Source organism: Synchiropus splendidus, chromosome 14, assembly GCF_027744825.2.
Source record: "Synchiropus splendidus isolate RoL2022-P1 chromosome 14, RoL_Sspl_1.0, whole genome shotgun sequence".
NCBI classification, from domain to species: domain Eukaryota; kingdom Metazoa; phylum Chordata; class Actinopteri; order Syngnathiformes; family Callionymidae; genus Synchiropus; species Synchiropus splendidus.
Genome location: NC_071347.1, coordinates 14,026,188 through 14,047,385, shown reverse-complemented (window position 1 = coordinate 14,047,385; position 21,198 = coordinate 14,026,188). Strand labels below are relative to the sequence as shown.

The following is a 21,198-nucleotide window of genomic DNA, read 5'->3' as shown; positions in this document are numbered from 1 at the left end:
ACCTTGAAAGATGTAATCTGTGGGGCGGAAATATCACAATCTGCAAAGTCAAGCGAGAAGCAAAAGTGATGAAAGTCAACGAGTAGTAAAGTGAAGCCTGAGGAGAAAACAGATGGGGAGAAACAAACACAGCACAGGCGACAAAGTGTTTACTGAGCTGTGAGTGGATGGAAGGGCAACAAATCATTGTGGAAATTACGCTTTGTTTAACTCCAAGTCCTGGTGAGCTAGACTCGTCTCAATCTGCTCAAGTGGTTGAGTCGCAGGAGATTAGTACTGTAGATTTAATTTGTAGAATTTATGTAGAATTTATTGTTATTTATTATGATTTTATTATTGGAAATCAATACTGGAATAGAACAGACAGTTAATTTACAGACGGACATGAAAATCCAAATTCTTTGCACACACACTGCAGGTGTGTGTGAAAGCAAGGCAAAAAACAAAATGAAAAAGAAAAAAAAAAGATTATCAAAAAAGATATGGGAAAATATTCAACAAAATTAAATGATAAATAAATTCTTCTTAATAAAACAGACCTTAGTTTTATCGCATTACTCATAACGTTTTGGTGGATCAGCATTTATTTGATCTACATAGATTAGACATTGTTTTTACGTGTTTAGAATATCATGGACAACAATGAGCTAAATGAGACAGCAGGTGGCAGTAGCGTTCCAGAGCTCACTCGGACAACACGCAGCGAAGAAAACAGCGTCTTTCAAAACCGGATCATAATATTGATAATATAGAATTTTGATGATACAAAAGTTAACTATCTGTTATTGGAATTCGTATTTTCACACCTCCATGGTGAAGATAATGCAAACGAAAAGGTAAATGGAGTCAATTATTTCGTTGAACTCATGTTTTGCTTCTAAGAAATAATTATAAAAAAGGGTTTATCACCTCTTTTTGTCAGCTGAAAGTCAAAACAAGCTTGTCAACGTTACAGACACAGAAATGGCTTCGTTGGAGTTTAATACTTTGACTGATAATAAACGACTCTGACATGACTTCACACAGACAAGCGAGGACACAAATGCCTCTTCATGTCTGCCAAGTCACAGATGAATTCAACCATGAGCAGTAACACGCCTGAACACTGCAAAACACAGCACAACAAAGCAGGAATTTTATCGCTGCTGTGAAGTGATTAATCACGACTTAAACTCCCTCTCAGACTCAACTGGGCTTTGGTTATTTGTATCAGCCACTCCTCTTGTTGGAGCTGCTCCTTTGTTGAAGAGCGTCAGACCCGCCATGCCAAGACTTGTGCTTTCATTTCAGAGCTCCCTTCAAACCGAGAACCTCAGAGTCTCTTTGTTTATGCCGCATCCAGAGAAAACATTGACTCACCCTCTGCAGTGTCAGAGATCTTACAGTGAGTTCCCATCATTAGAGTGCAGAGTTGACACTATAATGTGTCGCTGTTTTCAATTTCACACTCAATCGCCTCCATGTGGTGGAGCTTAATTGGAGCGTTGTCAGGGGAGTCTGGTGCTGGGTGAAGGTGCAAAGGTGTGTGTCTGCCGCTCGCTTTTTCCATGTACATCTTAAACTGTGTCAAAGTTTAAAGAAGCATTTTTCTTCCAAGTAATCGGCCATTCTCAAAATGGTGGAAACTGCCTTCCAGGGCTGCTTTTATTTTACTAAACTGGAATGAATCTGCTACGGTATATTGTGTTATGTTTCTTTTCCTGTCGGCTTCTCCCTTCAGCGGTCGCCACAGCGGATCATCTTCCTCCATCTCACCCTGTCTACTGCTTCCTCTTCTCTCCAACCTACAGACCTCATGTCCACTTTGACCACATCCATAAATCTCCTCTTTGGCCTTCCTCTCCACCTTCTGCCTGTTATAGGTGAGTTAAAAAAATTGAAATAAAATAAAGTGTGAAATAAAATTCAGTTTATTTAAATCAATTATATTCAGATACAGTCTTGCTTTGCATATGAATGTAAAGGAAAAAGTAAAATTCTATGTGTTCGTCCGTCTTTTTTTCCCTGCTTATTCAAGGTTGAGTCAGGGGGGCAGCAGCCAAAGCGAAGACGGCCAGAATTCACTTCCTCCAGAATCCCTAACGGGCTACACCAAAACATTCCCATGACTCCAGATTTGCCTCTCTCCACTTGGACATCACCTTGGCTCATCAATAGGAAGATGTCTCGGAAGCAACGTGACCAGTTCCTCGACACCTCAGGTAAAGCTGACATCGGTAAAATTCTATGAAAGATGTGTGCAAGCAAATCCTGCCTGGCATATTCCCTGGTTAAGAACATACCCTTGTATGTTGTCAAGATTAAAAAAAAAAAAAAAAAACAAAGATGAATGCAGCTTTAATATCTGAGAGAAACATGTGTTATGCATTAGATTAAAAAAAAGAAAAATCACCACGTGTATGGTTTTGAGTTGTCATATTTTCTGGCTGCCAGATCTCCAACACCATCAGATTAATCTGAGCAGACGTATTCTCATATTCACCCGATACTGGGACGTTTGGAGAAACTTTACAGTCGTCCTGGAATGTTCAAAGTCTGGCGGAATGACCCGCCGACTCTAGCATCTCACCCTCAACCTGTTGATCTCTCATAAAATTCACATGCGCACTCGGAGTCCTTTTTATCTGCATGTGTTTCGGTCTAGTCACCCTTGAGGCCCTGAGAACGCTCTCAGGGAGAGGATTGGAAAACTCCTTCACCTGCCTCAGAGGAGAAGCCCATGAAGAATGTGCGTGCGATGTTTAAGTCCATCATGGTCAATGCTGACAGGACTGATCATCCAATTTGCATTCAGTCTTGTGACTTTGAATGGACGCTAAGATGTGTCCACTTAAAAAAGATAAACATCTTGCTTAAACCCTTGTTGGATTTAAACGATGAATGTCATAATCATAATCAGAGAATCATATGTTCGCATCTGGATTTTCATGTAAATATGATCACTTACTGAAGTCAACTTCTTCCACTTTAAAACTTGATAACTTGATAGCTATAAAATCTCAGTATGATTTACAGTATTTCTAATAATAATAATAATTTTTACATGTATATATCAAGTTATATATTTAAATACTTATATTTATTTATTTTTTCAGCTGGAAATGTATTTTTATTTCAAATACATTTAAAAAAATATATTTATTTTATTTTTTAAGCCGTTATATATGAATGACTTACAATATACTTTATTTATTTATTTTTTAATTTTAATAACATTTCTCAGATTTATTTTTATCCAGGACAGTGCATTCTCAAATATGTGTTTCATATATCACACACTTTATTTATTTATATTTTAAATCAGTTTCTAATGTCTATTGCTCAATAATACTAATAATAATTAATAATGCTGAGTTTTCTTTCCATCACCCGTGCTATTTCTAAATTAAACTTTTTGTCTCATATTTATTTATATTCATATATTGTTTTCCTCTAATAATACTGTTATTGTGTTTTTCTAAACAGTATGCTCAAGTGAGCACAGCAAGGTCAAATCATCTTCAAACCCTAAAACTGTTTCCTGACTTTGAATGCCAGTTTACTGTTGCCAGTCAGTTTTTACAGTGACGTGAGGTGAGAGGTCAATGGTTAGGTTTAACTGCCCATCACTGGAGGAAAAGCAGAACAGGGGGGTGCAGGGAACTGCATGGCAACCACATTTGAGTCACTAAACTCACTTGTTCTTCATTTTACTGCCCATGTTCTTCAACAAACATAGAACAATAGGACGTAGAGGATGTGTTTGTGGAGTAATCTGGACTGACGGAAGTGTTGCATATGTGATGGAGATTACTGAAAGGCATTTTAGATGTTGACAAATAAAAATCTATGTACAGTATTATTTTGCATGCATTAATTAATACAGGTTGACATCTGAAATGAGTCATTTCCATTCTAAACATTTAGATTTTTGAAACACAATTTATGAAAACGGAATTATTGGTGGGTTAAAATGTTGAAAAAAAGATATAAAAGTGTATTACGAGGAGAAGAAATTTGAAATTCTTGGGAAACAGTATGTGTTATTCTTCATAGAAAATGTTTCCTTTGTAAGGCTACAGAGGGTTATATATATAAAACACAAAAATTAGAACAAAATAAATACAAATTGAATAAGTGAACGTAAGCTATGAATTGCACGGTATACTTTATCTATCGGGTCATTCAGGAGACACGTTGCACTACCATGGTGGCCACACTGACAGATAGCCAGTTAGTACCTCACACTTTCGTATTTGTTGATGCATTAAATGTGACATTGTTTAACAGCGGGAAATATGTCGCATCTCAGCGACTCCTTTTGGACAATCCTCTGAAAACACAGCAACTCTGGGTGAGATACGGTTAAACAAGGAAGCTTTTAACCCAGCGAGGTTGTGAAAGACGTGCGATATTTTCAACATTCAGCTTCTCCAGTTTGGTCTAATTGACAGCATGTCCAACAAAAGCCTATGGAAATGGAAATGTTAAGAAAACAGTGACTTGGAAAGTAAAATATTTAATGTCTGGTGAAATGGCTCTGACTTTCTTAATGTGCTAGCTTGTTGCTTTAAAGAGCTGGAAAAGACATTAGGGCACAGACTGGGTGGGAAAGATGTTCATATTTACCGCTTGTCAGGAAACAACAGGTGTGATGCATCAAAGTACAGGACCAGGCCATGTCACTTCTGATGAAAAGTGAGGGCATGCCAAGGCAGGAAGCCAATCAGATGAAATATCCTCAATAGTTGCGTGATTTATTACCGCCGTGTCATTTTAATCTGATCTCAGTGGAGGGAGTGAATGTATCTGGGCTGTAACTAGCGACACACGCCACAGGCGGCGGGACGTGTTGTTTTCTTCCACGCTGACAGCTCGCATCCGTCGGCTGTGCCCGGAGGGGCCGTGAGGTGGTGGAAGTCTGCTCCACTTTTGCTGTGAACAATAGAGGTGAACACAGACTCTACTGTCTGGGCGAGAAAACGTACTGAACAGAGCCACGAAAGCAGGTCAGGATTGTCGCCATCGTATATCAAGTTACTTGAAGAAAGCAAATAATTCAATTTAAAAATAAAGAGTCCCTGGGAGTATGACTCCAACATTCCAATTGAATAGGTGAAATATAAAACTATGTGACCATAGCTGACCTCCTCCATTTCATTTCCAAGAAAATACTTCTTTTTTTCTGGGAAATGTTCTTTTTCTTCTTTTGTTAGTTGTTAATGTAAACCTTTTCTCTTTTTAATATCAAGCTTGTGGACAACAAGCTTGTTGGAGGGAAAAAAAAACAACACGGGTGCAAATATGACAACGTACGCAAGGGAACATTTCTGCAGAAGCATTCGTCAGATGAAGAACTGTAAAAGAAGTCTGCAGTCCTGACCCCGCCACCAAATTATCAGCCAATTACTAATGACTGCTATGACCTTAGTATGTTTTTCCTGTACTCTCAAAGTAGTCCTACGAAAATTGCATTTTAAATCTAATAAATGAAATTTTTTCATCAATAAATATATAATAAAAATAAATACTACAACATCTACTACTGTTACTACTAACTAATCTGATTTGATCAGAGGATTAAAAAAAATAAAAATAAAATAAAACGAATAAATAAAATAAAGGAGTCTACAGTCCTGACCCCACCGCCACATTATCGGACGATTACAAATGTCTGTTATGAGTGATGGGCTCATGGCTGTCATGCAAAACTTAAGCTTCATAAACTTATTATATATATATTATATGCTAGTACTAGGGGAAGTCTGCAGTCCTGACCTCACCAGACTGGTAATGGCCTGATGAAGTATCATAAAGCAGTGTCTTCCTATTCAGAACCCAATAACTCTATCTATTTTCTTCATCATTTTTGGCTCAGAACAACCGTTTTAATGATCATTTTCAAAAGAAGAACACACCCAACAACAGCGATATCTGCTGCCCCTAGTGGGGAAACCGCAGGATTTTTCTTTCAACCCCCAGAGATTCAACAAATACACCTACTTTAACTGATTTACTCTATATATTAAACATGAAAATACTGCGCAGAAAGCATCACTCGTCTTCATTTCAGGTCCGTCTGAGGTGAGCTTTATTCTTTTTGCACGCCTTCTCTTGCTGTCTGCCGGACCATTTTCATGAAATGTAGAAACACCACCATTGCTTTTATGTCAATAATAACTCTGACGCTAACTGGACATTTCCATGACGGAACCGTGGAACCCAGAGGTCAGACGACAGGAAGAGACCACGGCTGCCAGTAATATCAGAGGAAAGTAAATGCTCACGCTGTATGTCAAATGATGTGTTTCCCGTCAGGAGGTATCCAACAGGAAGATCAAATGATCAGTGGGTGGTCGCGATGGTAACAGCGTCTTGTCGCCTCTGCCACTTTAATTTAAAACCCGTCTCTCCATGAAGCGCTTCTTGCTGAACTCAGTGTTTATCTAAGAACCTGATATATTTTGCAATGCGCCAGAAATAATTAATGGCACACACTGTTGGCCGCACACACACACACACACACCGCGTGATTGATTACCCGCCTGCAGCTATTCCTCTGTCCCCACTTCCTGGTTCTAAGTCTTGTTTCCTGCAGCCATCAGTACTTTTTTGTGGTGCAGTTTACTCTGCAGACTGAGGTCAGTAATCGAGCATGAAGGTGGATCTTAGGCTTTTATGCAGCAGGTGTTCTGTCATGGGAGTTGAACGTAGTATTGGAATGATATTTCCATTCAATTTTTTGACCCTCTGTTGGCTTCTGTTGAAAGTGATGACATCATTAGAATTATTAGCAACAAATAATTTCAATTTCATAAAATCAATCTAAACTCTTGAATGTGAGCACCACCACCCAATAATCTCTCCCATTTTTCAACAATAATAAGAATAATGACTGTATGTTTTTCCAATAATCACAAAGTAATACCATGAAAACTGCATTTGAATCCAAATAAATGAAATGTCTCATCAATAAATAAATATTACTACTGCTACTACTACGACTACTACTACTACTAATAATGATGATAATAATAATAATAATAATAATAATAATAATAATAAGAATCTGAATGGATCAAAAACAGGACACGATAAAAACTAATCCGACTATAAAAATGCCAGTACTACTACTACTGCTGCTGCTACTACTACTACTACTACTACTACTACAAATAATAATAATAATGAATCTGATTTTATCACAGGATAAAAACTAAGCCGGCTATAAAATATAAATAATAAAAATAATAAAAATAATGGTACTACTACTACTACTTCTACTACTACTACTCCTGCTACTGCTGCTGCTACTACTACTACTGCTACTGCTACTGCTACTGCTGTTGCTGCTGCTACTACTACTACTGCTACTGCTACTGCTACTGCTACTGCTGTTGCTGCTGCTACTACTACTACTACTGCTACTACTACTAATAATAATAATAACAATAATAGTAATAATGATTTTATCGCAGGATAAAAACTAATCCGACTATAAAATAAAAATAACAATAAAAATAATAAAAATAATGATACTACTACTACTACTACTGCTACTGCTGCTGCTACTACTACTACTACTACTATTGCTACTGCTGCTGCTGCTGCTGCTGCTGCTGCTGCTGCTACTACTACTACTACTACTACTGTTACTCATGCTACTACTACTACTGCTACTACTACTACTACTACGTCTACTACTACTAATAATAGTAATAATGAATCAGATTTTATCACAGGATAAAAACTAATCGGACTATAAAAATAAAAATAAAAATTCATAACCAAAATTTTCATCAAAAAATATGTTTGGTCGGTTGGCCTCTTTCTTTGACCAACAACTTTGTTCACCTCTTCCATCTCCCCTAACCTCCTATAACCCCAGTGAGCACCTTCCATTAACAGCCATGTGGTTTTAGTTTCACTTCCAGATCTCCATTCTAATGAAGTATCTGAGATTTCAAACTGTGTAAGTGTAGATTTATATCCAGCCTCTTCTAGTAAACCTGACCCGGAGATTTAAAAGGTTACTGCATGTCTGACACCGGTGATGGAAAGCAGAGTTATATTTCTCATTTTTATCACCGCTCCACCTTGATCCCTCGCTAATTTATATTTTGTGACAATTTTATAACTTAAAGACAAACTACTAATGGACGCGGAGTATCCAAGCGTGACCTCAGCTGACCTTTTGCAGGGAACGGATTGGTTTAAGTATGTAGTAGTAATTTAGCCTATTTTAACCTTGAACAACTAAAAAAATTATAAACTGAGTATCAACTGCAAACCTTTAGATAAGGGAACTCAAAATTGCTTTACATTACTTAAAGTTAAGGCTAAAAATTAGACAGATGTGATGTGACGAAAATGTTTCAGGAGTCCCTGCCACCATTAGCAGCCGAGGTTTGACACAGTGAGTCATTGTACAAGTCAGCTCCCATTTCCTTCGAACTGGGCTCCTGATCCGTGCGGTAGGAACCAGAGCTCGGCCTGACACAGCACTCATTATCGCCTAATGGAGCCTGAAGGTGTTTTTATGACTCAGTCCGGACCCTTCAGTCGGTCAGGTGGCACACACGTCTCTGTCCAAGGACCTAATTGGAGCGAAAAAAAAAAAAAACAAAAAAAAAAACAAGCAGGAATGAGAGTTTCAAGCATTCTAGCATTGATATATTCACCCTCTCCATCACATGTTCCAACAAGGACACTTAATAAGTCTCCCTGCTTTTACTAGAGAGCCAAATGGTGGTCACTTGCTTCCAACTAATGATAATTGCCCAGTAAAATCTGGTTGCATTGACTGTGTCTGGAGTGTGACTGTGTAATAAACGCTGTAATTCTGTATAATGGTGCCAAAGTTCCACAGCCATTTGAACAAGCGTCTTAATGTCTCGTGATAGCTGTTTAAAACACTTGGACTGCTACTTATTGACTGGTGAGCAGCAGTGAGCACCAACACTTGGAGTAGAGTGATGAGGTATATTACCTGGGATTTTTTTTAAACCCTATATTAAACTTTATGATGAACAGGCAGACAGAGGGGGGGTTTTGCTAAATAAATAAAAAAATAAGGTGCAGCTCTCTAGGTCAGTTTAGGGTCAGACTCAACCAGTGGAAAGATTTCAACTTCAAATACAAAAAAGGGTTGTTGCTGTTTATATTTACGGTTTTGTTTGATAAATTTTTATCAAAACAAATTCATTTTTGTGGATGTATCAATATCAATAATAAATTCAGTATGAAAAAAACATGTCCATTCTGGGGTTTGAACCTCAGAATGAGTTCACTGTGCACAAGGACATGACCATTATGAACAATTAGAGGAGGCAGGGCTTGGTTCTTGGCGCGACTGGGTTGCAGGGGATACATAATAATCACCTGATGTCGACCACTGAGAATTGAAAGTCAGTGTTGTGCACATTATCGTTGAGACTTTGGAATCATTGGAGTGTTGATGTTGCAGCTTTTTAAAAGGACGGCAGAAGTGCTTTTTAAATGAATTTAGCTTGAAGTGATGAAACTCAACAGTCAGTGAGATTATCAAACAATCTCTCTTTCTTCGTCCGTTCTTCCTCCATCTGCCTCCTTCGCTCCCGCTTTTTCCGCATGAGCGGCTGCAATTACAAGCTGACGGCAGCACAGGATGCAGTCGTGCTTTAAAGTGATTCATTTACAGAATGCAGGGAGCTGACGTTCTGAAACACATACTCCCTCTGCATCCCACCCACCCACACACACACCACAACAGGCCTCATGCAAAAGACAAAATATGAATTCTTGCCAAAATGTCACAGAGAAAACGCACAGGCCTCACGCAAAAGGTATCACCTGAATTGTGTTCGGCCTGATAAAAGTAGATTTTTAATATTTCAAGTTTCCCACACGCATGTTTGCCGGGCAGTATGATGAATGCCTGCGTCATGAGTGGAGATCGTATCTGTAAACCTCTCTGAATGTGAGACCACCTCTGGGGACCAGCCAGCCTTGACCAGGTCTCATGTGATTCCTGATAAATGGTGAGAACTTGGTAATGAACGGTTCAGTTGGAGTTTATTGAGCAAAAGCATAAACAGAGTGAAGCCGAAAAGACTTCTCTGATCTGTGTCTGCGTTTGTTCTCCTTCCACAGTCATAAGGCAAGGCATCCGTATCTAATATGGACTTCCAAAATGCGTTTGAAACACTTGGGTCGGGGGCCAGATCCCACCCTCCGTGTCGCTTACACGGCCTGATATGTTTGGTTGCTTCAGGTTAAGCGCCTCAAAGCATGATGGAGTTCCAACTGCGCAAGAGACCATAGTCAAACCTGGGAAAAAACACACACGCCTGATATTAAATACAGAAATGGATAACTCCAGTGAATTCAGTTGAACAAGCCTTGGCTCCTTCATAAAGCTCTGGTTGAAAGTCATGTATCGGAATTGCTAGCACTTACTTGACACAAACTCAGTGTTTATGAAGGTCTAATGGTAGAAAATATGGTTCTAATTTCTCGCGTTGATCTACTCTAGTCCAGTCTCTGTCTTATCTCGGACTGGACTGCACTTGGTCTCTGTCTTGTCTGAGACCAGGACTCACGTCGAGACCACAACTGCATACTTTTAAAAATGTTAAATGTTAGATTTAAAGCAAAATCCTTGAGTATTTAAGTCTACTTACAGCACAGGTCCTGTCAGTACAAGTGCTACCATTCGACACCATACAGAGGAGAGAGGAAGATGAGCTTGCTGTTGCAGCTTTATTGTCATCAAACCATTTGCATTGTCAAATAGAGTTTATCTGCAAAGCGTCCAGAAAGAAAAGGCACCCTGCAACGTGCAATATTAGTGAACTTTCATCGAAAGTTTATGGCGATACTTTCATTTACACTTAACTTATATCTTCTTTAGAGTTTATTTTGAAAATAATATATTATTTCATTTTATGATATTTTGACATTGTTTTATTATATAAATTTGTATCAGAATTTTATTCATGACGTCACAACAGTTTGTGTCAAGTGTATATTTTTCTTTTCTCAAGTAAATTTGATGAGTATGACTATGTAAAACGTAAACGTAAATATGGTTATTGAACACAAATGAAATCAAGAGTAATGAATCAGTTCTATTCCTTGAATGGGCCCATTTGTTCTGGAAAAGGTGGGCCCCGAGATCAGGAAGATTAAGAACCCCTGGACTACATTATTCATTTCGCCTCTTCATCGGCTTTCACGCTTCACCCTCTTCTTCATGCCTCCTCTGAAATGCAATTTCTTTCGAACATGCAGCACTGATACATACGTTGATATCTCACTCCATCCTTCTTTCACTCATGAACTAGATCCCAACTCTTCAGTTTGGCCAAACCAATCCTCCCGGAGAGATAAGGTTGAGATGCTAAGCCATCAAGACGATTGTCAGTGTAAATCTCTGCTCAGTCAAGCCAGTGGATGTCATTCAGTTGGGTCTATGTCTCTTGGTCGGTCTGGGAACAACTGCGTATCCCCCCCAGAGGAGCTGGACGAGGTCTCTTTGCTCCGGCGGCTGCCCCTGCATTGGTGGAAAATAGAATCCAGCCTTCTATGATGGTTGTGGATCCTGACACTTACAGTGCACTGAAGTTTTATGATCTAAAATCCACCCCCCTTTGGTGTCGTAAATATTGGCTCTAGTCTCGCAGTGCATTTTATTGTTTTTCTGGCCTTTATACAACGCTTCTAATCCATTTAATTTGGCTCTCATAAAAACAATTGAAGGGTAAAAGGGTTGAGTCATTGACACAACAATAAATTCACATGCTTGGGCGTCGTTCGTCTGATGGAGCCTCCAAAATATGCTTCCTTTTTCATGACCCTGCTGGAAAATGTTTTGTGGAAACAGTTAGTGATTTGATAATAACAGTAAATGAGTAGATTGTGTCATTTTTGATACTGTTTTCACTGGCAGGAGTCCAGAACTGTGCATCCGGAAGAAACACATTATAGCTGATGTGTTTGAACTAATATCTTGTCAACAGCCAGAATCCTCAAGGTCTAATTCATCCTTCTATCAGCGTCTGTCTCAGATCTTCTCCCAGTAACAGGCTTCCACCAGTGTTTATTTCAGCACACAGGAATGTGAATCAAGATCCTAGACAGACGTCAGCTCAGCTATTTCGTCTGGACGCTCTGCCAAGAGAAATGAACGGATTCGGTTTGCGTCTGACCTGATGCGAAAAGTAGTTTTTTTGGCAACTCATAATCATAGATGACAGAACTAAAGTGATTTAGGAGTTTTCAGGCACTTTCTAAAAATCCACCTTTGCCTCATAACAACATTCTCCCTCGGTATCTCTGCTTCAGAATGATATTCAGCAGGAAGATCATTGAGAATCTTGACCGGTAACTCATCTGATTAGACTCTCCTCTAATGGTGCACAATGAGTATTGAATGGAAATCATAGACATGAAATATAGTATATACTAATATAGTATAGACACTGGATAAACTGAGTGCAATGGAGAGGCAACAGCGACTTTGGCGTAATGAATGGCTAAAGAGAGGGATGAAAGATGGGAGATAAATAGTCCATTAAGTGAAAGGAATGACAGTTAAGAAGATAGAATTGGAGGCTGGTGTGAAGTGGGTGTGGTCAATAGGGTAGGATCGTATCACGAAACAGTATAGCAGGGTTGATGAAACAGTTTCCTAGTTTTCAGAGGCCACTAGATGGCGCTGTTGGTTTAGAAATGATGAGAGGTTTCATCGAATTAGTTGTTCAAGTTCAAACATTTCGCAGTAGGTTAAAATAGTGACAGACATGTAGACGACAACTTCAATGAATGAATGCTGTGGCAACTAGGGAGCACGAGTACTTCCCAAGGATGAGTAGACCAACAAACAACCCAATTGTTCTACACGCGCCTGTACATTGAATTCCATTCTTTAGAGTCTTTTGGAGAGAAGACATATGGTAGTGCTGGTGGAATAGGCCAGGGAAATCAACCCCATCTTGACTGTCTGTCAGACATGTGACCGCCAGGTAGTTTGCCACATTGATGGTCCAGCTGTGGATCTTAATGCCACCAGACCGTCTCTCAAACTGAATAAGGAAGTCAATTTTTTTCAGTGATAAAAATGCAATCATGAGCATGTCCATCTTTATGCGTTCTCCTGCTGCAAGTGTTTACATTTAACACCTTCTTCTCGCCTTTCTGCCACCAGATGTTTACGATTGCCACCTGTTTCCACTTTCCACTCACCAAACCGCAAAGAAGCACGTTGCTGTTGGAGAAATAAACAAACAGGGACATGCTCGGGCACTTGTTGTTCGCTAACAAGGTCGCAAGATAAATAAACAAAAGGCAGAGGGAGAAAAACAAACCAGTTTTCTCAGCGTTTGCTCACTTTCTATGATTATAGGTTCGTTCTCTGGTTGCAGTCTAATGGGCCGACTTGTTTATGTAGATTTAATTGGGCTGTTTGTTCCGATTGTCTTCCTCCTATTTATTCAGACAGTCTGCTGTAGTTTTACTGGGTCAGACAGTGGGTAGAGCAAGTTCATTTCTGTGATTAAAAAAAAAAACAAATACCCTTTTTTGGGTTATATTTTTGCCCATTTTTATCTCTTTGTCTGTCTAACTGGAATGTTCTGAACAGATTCCATTGAAACTTTCAGGCAATGTTATGTAATGGGGCATGAATCAGATGGTGGTGGTCCAGATTACCATCTACCCTGCAAACTCTGCAAGGCCACGGCTGCCTTGGCCTTACGATATTTCAAGCACTAAATATGGCATTTACTGTAATTTCCAGACTGTAAGCTGCTACTTTTTACACATGGTCTGAACCCTGCGGTTTAGACAACGATGCGGCTAATATGTGGATTTTTACATGCTAAAGAGCGTTATGCTGCCAAAATATTGAGCCTCATCACATCAAACTGATGAAATCACAAGGGTATTATTTACCTCTAAGCACTCAAAATGCAGAGAGCCGATCTCCTGGAGGACCAGAGATGAAAAGCAGCAGCTGAGACCGGCTGTGGTGTCAGAACTTCAGACACACAGGCAAAAACAGCGCTTTTTAAACGTTCTAATGTAAATAAAAGTTGTGAGGGGTTCATGATTCAAGTTCAGAACATTGCCCGCTTTGTTTCATGAGTCAGTCTCCATGCTGGAGCCCGTTTTCAAAACTAGTTTAGAAGTGATCCTCGTGCGTTTACCACTGACCTTTCTACGGCACAGACAGCACCACTGCACCCGCGGCTTATATGTGGGCAAGATCTATTTTCCTTCTTAAATTCAGTGGGTGCGGCTAATATTCCACTGCGCTCTGTAGTCTGGAATTTATGGTAATTGTATCACTCACATTAATGTAGGGCAATAATGTAAGGTGAAAAGTACAGTAGTGGTGGAAATGAGCTGTCTAGGGGATAAAATGAGTTGAACCACTATTCTCACAGTCTCTCACTCATGACTGGTGGAACGGACCCAATTTAATACTTAAATCCTATAAATCGAAAATTATCTTTTACATCTGCGTATAAAACAGTCTCAACTGCTGCTCTGCATTATGGGAATGATTTTTGTTATCCTTCTCTACCTTCAATATTTCAAATTCTGAAAATGTCTTGGGTTGTAAAGAAGCTAAGAAGTGCTAAAATGGATACCTTTTTTTAATTTTGGATCAGTGCCACATGATACATGAGGAAATGACATTTTTTTTTCCTCCCCTGCTGGTAGATCGAGGACATCGGCTGCGTTGAGTGAGTATTTTTAGGGAGGCTTTGTCGCCTAGAAAAAACAAAATGACAGGTGCAACAGTGCAAAGAGGTATCCAGATTTATGGAGGGGGTGAAACAGTGATGGAGAGAGATGCAGATTGTATCAGTGTGGGGCCTCCTGCAGCCCCGGAGGGTGAAGATCACTGACAGTAGATCACATTGATAATCGTATTGGCTTCACTTCTCCATGTGACGAACAGTCTCGGCGGCAGCTTGTGTAATCATGATAACTTAATCACTTCCAAGTTTTATAGAACTGAAGCTCGAAGGCTTTTGTGTGCGTGAGTGTGTTTGTTGAATAGTGTTTGCATTTGTGTAGAGCTCTTCAGGGAGATCTGGCTTGCTGCCATATTGACTTCCACAATTACTGTTACGGAATGACTTACAGATTGCTCTAAGATTTCACCAGAATGCAAACAAGTGCCTACACCTCCCCTTCAAGTAAACAGTGGAAATGAAAATATTGAAAAGTGTGACCTTCTAACTGATCCACGCTCATCTGAATTCTGATATCTAACTTAACGTGAGGCCAACCACAATCAGAGGAGAGTGCGGCGTATGATCCACTTTCATCATGCGAAGAGATAACAGATGTGTTAGAGTTAATCTCCAGTCAAAACACTCGTCTTGCTCACCTTGAATGCGTAACCAGATAAGATTCTTCTCCGTCCACATCTAATATTTCCTCTTGTTTGTGTTGTAGCAACACTGTCAGCCTTATCTCAGATGAAGTATATTTGTCAGGACTGCTCCCACAATTCTGCCGCTTCCCAGGAAGAGAAGTTGATCCCACTTAATGGCGGGAAAACTGGATAACAACTCGGCGATGAAGACTCAGGATTAGGAGCCTATTATTCACTTTCCCATCCACGTATAGCAAAATCCCATCTGTTCACTCGCACTACATACATCCGTAGGAAGGCGATTAAAGTCCCGTTCTCAAGTGTATATCCTAAATATTTATCCTCATTATGTGCCAACAGGTCTTAGAGACGCCTTGTTATCCATGTAACTGCACTACAATTTATCAGGCTTTTAAACCACTCCTTGCCTGACTTTTTGGATTTCCCCCTCAGATAAGGAATTTTAGGACGCTCTGTCTGCCAGTTATATTTCCACAAGAACAAAACAAAACAAAAAATAGAAATAGAACTGAGATAGAATGAAAATAAAGGCAAGCAAGGTTAGTTCATGATGGATTTCTTATGTTAATCATATCAGTCTAATCGATTTAACCATGATGGTATGAAGGCAGATCTGACATGATAAATGCTTTCTTATTGCCAGAAAAATTACATTTTGGAAACAGCAAGAGTCTCAGCAGAATGGGGCGGGATGACCTGAGCAGTCCTCTCTAGATCGCTGTTGTCACTCAGGCTGATCATCACTGATGGATTTATTTTGGGCGTGTGTGTGTCTGAGGATGATGCTGAGGAAGTGCACACCCAGACAGACAGGGAGGACCCTGTTTTGACCCAATATTTCTTGCTGAACTGAAAATGGCTGCTACACACCCAACATGCTCCAGTTCAAGCCAAATTCTGGGCCAGAAAAGTTCTGGTCAAAATAGTTGAGCGTATTTTAGAACTATAAATGACCAAGGTGTATGGTCTAGGTCAGGGGGCGGGGCTATTCAACTGGCAGCTCCTGGGTCACATGTCACCCAGGCAGGCTTCTCATTTGACCCTCATTTAACTGAAGTGATTGTTAGTGTAGTGCTTCCTTTGAAAGCGTTTCACAAGGAAGGATTGGAAGAAGTCGGCTCACTTTCAGACAACCAGTGCTATGGACTCTAAAGTACACAGGATATCAGATTTTTAACAGTGAATGGAATGCAAAATATGCATACCTGTGCCATGCCAGTGATCGGGCTCGGCCTCGCTACTGGTTCAGATACACACACAGGTATTATAAATAAACTTTTCTCTTGACATTCCATTCTTTTTTTGCGTAGTGCATGTTTCTTTATCGTTTTTAATTAGTACTGTGAAGCCAAAACAGCCTGGTCTAAAACACTAAGTTCAGTGTTTGTGCCATGACGCTTGCGAGAACATGAACAAACCAGAAAAGCTCTTTGACAGCATGGACCTGTGCCAAGGAGCTCATTTCACCCGACTTAAGACCTGTATTGGGTCACGGCTCTCAAGATGACGTGAATATTGAATTCAATTGTGTTCTCACCCTTTTTTTTGACGGGCAAACAGATGAGTCAGGTACAGGAATAAAAAGAAAGTATTAAACATGTCAGAGCAAAATGGTGTTTAGGGATGCCTCTGTGTCATGACTCACCCTCACTGTAGAAAACCACTAGAATTTTGGTAATTGATTTACAGGTTTCATGCCATGGACTCCCCACACACCACTCTATTCACAATTGTTCCCTCACCTGCCTCCCTTTCGCTATTGATTCCCCAGCAGACTGACCTTTCCTCCTTCTGCCTGTCTGTTTTCTGGAGCTGTGGTCATCTGTCGTCACATGCTCACACTCAACCCACACAGATATTTTTGGCTTAAGGACGTCCGCACACATATGAAGTTCAACCTCAGTTGAAGCGTCGTGTCTGCCCTCAAGAAAGTAAGGAAGTTAAAGGTCCACTGCACTGGTGCCGAGGAGCACTGACTGAGGAGTGAGTGACTAACTAGGGGGAGGAATGCAGCCAAAGTGAAGCTGCTAACTATGGGTGACATTTTGCAAAAGGCAGCCAGTGTTTCAGAATTTCTTGTTTCTTGCCCTGTTTGGCAAATATTGGGGCAAACTTCCGCATGCAGCCTTTCTCATGAGGTCAATGTCAAAGTGTTTTGTGATGTATTTCATGTTTCTATTGTAAAATTTCAGACCTTCTATTCTAAATGATGTCAACACATTTTTAATAATCTTCATTAGATCACAAAGCCCTGGGCGGCTTTGTGATCTATGCCATTTATTGTTTAGCAAAATAATTCAAGAATGGATGAACAGATTTAAAGGAAATTTACATTTATATAAACAGGAAAAGGAATGGATGATTGCATTATGGTAGTGTTCTCAATTCACATCTGGATCTTGTCCTCACTTTTGCACTGGCTACATTTTTAGGGCAATCTACTGCCACTTCCTTTCCCGTTGAGCTCATTCGAATTTGACTGTCAATGATATTTCAAATGCTAAAAAGACTTATTACGTTGATAAAAAATTATTCTAGGCAAATAATGTCAAGTGAACATTTAAATATGGGGGAAATTAGCTGCTTGGCAGAGGTCTGGGCTCGCTGAGTGTTTTTCAAAATGATTTTTTTTTTTATAATTTAGTTTAGTTTTTAATGGTTCCACAAACTTAAAATGAAGATCTTGTGAAACAACTTTTCAACCCATTTCATTGAAAAATAATCTGCATTTTTGTTAATTTTGTAATTTTCCACCCCCTTTTTTTTCCCAAAATTTCTTATCGGGACATCTTAAATGACTTTTTACAGGCGAACACATGCATATGAAGTAATAGTCAAGTGACATTGTCTTCCATAAGATCATTACAGTTTGAAAGCACAGCTGTCTCAGTGCTATATTCCTCAGTTGAACGCCTCTGTTGCTCACCAGTGTGTGTCTTTGTTTATCTCTGCTCGCTGAGGCCTCTAGGAGATAAACAAACCTAATTTTCCATATTAATCAACCTCTGTAATCATTAACTTGTCTTTTGCCCACCAAGAAGTTTATTAACACATTTATCGGTCGTGAGAAAGACCCCAAACTTTTTAGATTTCCCCTGAAAATGAGTAAAAATGGAATCAAAACAAATTCATTCTGTGATTCCAAACAATCAGCTTGCATCTCTGTGATTATTTAATGCCATCAGATCTTCTGCCAAACTAAAACAAGAATTAAACTCACTCATGTCTGTGTGTAAATATAGCGCTGAGCCAAATAAACATTTACAAAGACTATTCAAACATGGAATTAAACTGCACCCACCTGTCTGGGAGACATGTGGCCTGGACTTGGGCCACTTGGATCCTTCTCTGGAACAAGAGCGTGTTCAGAAGACTCCTCCCGGAATCTGATGGAAATCAAGAGGAATATTTCTTTAATGACAAAACAAGTGTCCAAAATCAAAGCCACAGTGGAGGAATCCAGAATGAATGTTAGCTCAAATGAGCATCACGCTACATTCCTTTCAATGTAATCGAATACAAACCCGTGATTTAGTGCTTCGTATTCAGTGGCAGTTCTTATATTTTTATTAAATTATTTTATCAAATAAACCCACTGTGACGATGGAAGACATTTTGTCTTGACTTGTTATGGATATAACCTCGTGTATCTTTATATACATGATAATAACAACATGATAATAGGATAACAATACTGTGAAAGAAGAAAACAATGAGGGAAGGATCGGAATAAGGGGCAGATCTGTTGTCACACGTCGCCAACGTGGCGGTCATATTGTTTGTGAAGATCTCTGTGGTTCAAAACAAAGACAAACAATAATTAGAAATAGGATACGCTAAACAGACACCTTCCTCGGCGCGGCGCACACACGCACACTTGCGCGCACACAACCGACTGCTCTTGCGCGGAGCGCAGACGCTTCAGCAGCGCCAGTGCGCGTAACTACTTAAGGGGAGTGGAAGTTTGGCAGCAGAAGCGCTCGGAGGAAACATTCGCGGATTGTTCTAGCGCTGGCGGGGCAGGTTTTGAGTTCGATTCCATCGTGCGTCAGACTACCAGAGGAGAGTGACATGTGGCGCCGCTGACGGAGGCGCGGTGACCGGCTGAGGTAGGATGAGTCGAACGTTTGTGTGCCCTTCAATTGAGCTCGGAAAAGTTAGTTAAGACGCTCGTTTGCTGCGCATGGGCGTGAAAAAGTTCTCCAAACTTTATGTCCAAGACTTGCTTTGACGTGTAAGAGTACACTTTATTTTTTATTAATCCAGCTTTCTTTGTTCACGATAAAAAGTCACATTTATTTCCCACATACGACACGTGTGAAAAGCACTGATATTAATTAGTAGAATTCATCGATGAAAATGTGATTAACCTTCGTTTTGTGACTCTACATTTGCGTTTATTTTGTATTAAAGATGATGCGAAGTGCTTTATTTCTCCCTATAGCTGACACTATTTCTTAAACTACATCCTGTATGTGAGTATTTGTTGCACACTAAGAACAGGGAGTCGCTTGAGTTGGGCTGAGGATGAGCCAATTTACTGTGGTACATTGCAGTTCAGTATGCGAGTTTGAAATGATGTACAGTAGATGACACTGCAGTGCCTAGTTATAAGAATAATTTCCTAGCACCTACAGAATGCGAGCGCGTCATTGTGAAGTGTAAAGTTATGATAAACAAGCACATTCTTCTCTGGACCCTGTGAAAGTAAAACCCTTGCCATGGAGTTTACACCCAGAGAGTCGCCAGTTCAAGTGGGCAGGGAGGAGACAGACAGAGGACTGACCGACTAGAAGTCCACACTCATAAACTAGATGGCCTCTATTAGTCCCAAAGTGGGAAATTCAACAGGTCCTTGCATCAAAAGTATTTACCTCTTGTTTACCAGCAATTCCATGACTTTCCCATTCCCTTTCTCCGCTGTCAACACAAATCTACCAGGCAAAGCTGTGAGTGAGCAAAGAGTTCCCCTAGTGCCACTGTGTTGACAGAGAGTCCTGGTGTGATGATAAAAACATATAACTCATAAGAGGTCTTGGTCACCTACAGTTTGTCAAGTCATATATTCTGCCCTAGCAATTATTTTAAAGTCATACTGCCCTCCCCTCCTGTGTGATTGATTTCTTTCCTTTTGTTGGAGTCTTTGCCTGCTGATCCAATTTCGCCCCCCCCAAAAACAGACCATCCATTTTGTCAGTGTTTTTAATGGCCTCTTTGACCATTCCCGCTCAATATGGCAGATTGATGCGGCTAATGCCGACGCTTTAGTTGGCAAAGATCGGAACTGAAAAAACAGAAACTGGGATATTCGGTTTCAGAAAATGCCAAACGTCACTGCAGGTGACCCTTTAGCTCACGTCGTCTTCACAGTGCTTGGGAGACAAATTCATGTTATGGCATGTTAAGATATTGGCTAAGATTTGTAAGCCGCCATGCTGTTTTCCCTTCTGCAGACTAATGACTACCGGCTGATCTCCGTCTGGTATGGTCTTGTTCTGAGTGATGACCATGTCGAAAGTTAAGTTGTCACTTGTTATTAGAGTGAAGCACAAGCCAAAGTCAATGCTCTTTCGCTGCAGCCTCACTGTAATTGATTATCTGAGTACAAATCTTTTGAGTTGTGGGCTGTAAGTAATATTTGGCGTCACGCTGACCGGGTGTGTGCGGCAGCCATGACTTCAATCTTTAATTCTATTGTTGCCTGGATTCCTCATTCATTCATCTTTGGCTGCTTGTTCTCAAATGGGGGTCAGAGGAGCTGGAGGCTAGAGCCTACTCCAGGTGGGGGTCACCCTGAGCCAGTCGCCAGCCTATCACTGGCCTCACTC

General features: G+C 40.1%; 1 protein-coding gene across 5 annotated transcripts in view; it reads left to right on the top strand.

Moving 5' to 3' along the window:
* Positions 1-696: 696 nt before the first annotated feature.
* The window catches only part of sema3d (sema domain, immunoglobulin domain (Ig), short basic domain, secreted, (semaphorin) 3D), a 54,856-nt gene continuing 34,354 nt past the window's right edge, over positions 697-21,198 (top strand). Inside the window, exons 1-3 of one of the 5 annotated variants that reach the window (XM_053885228.1) lie at positions 697-836; positions 1,721-1,862; positions 2,018-2,201. The gene's annotated coding sequence lies outside the window, so the exon portion shown is untranslated. Of the gene's footprint in view, positions 837-1,463; positions 1,522-1,720; positions 1,863-2,017; positions 2,202-19,182; positions 19,480-21,198 lie in introns of those variants that run through there. The other 4 variants (XM_053885227.1, XM_053885229.1, XM_053885226.1 and 1 more) reach the window with 4 other exon arrangements.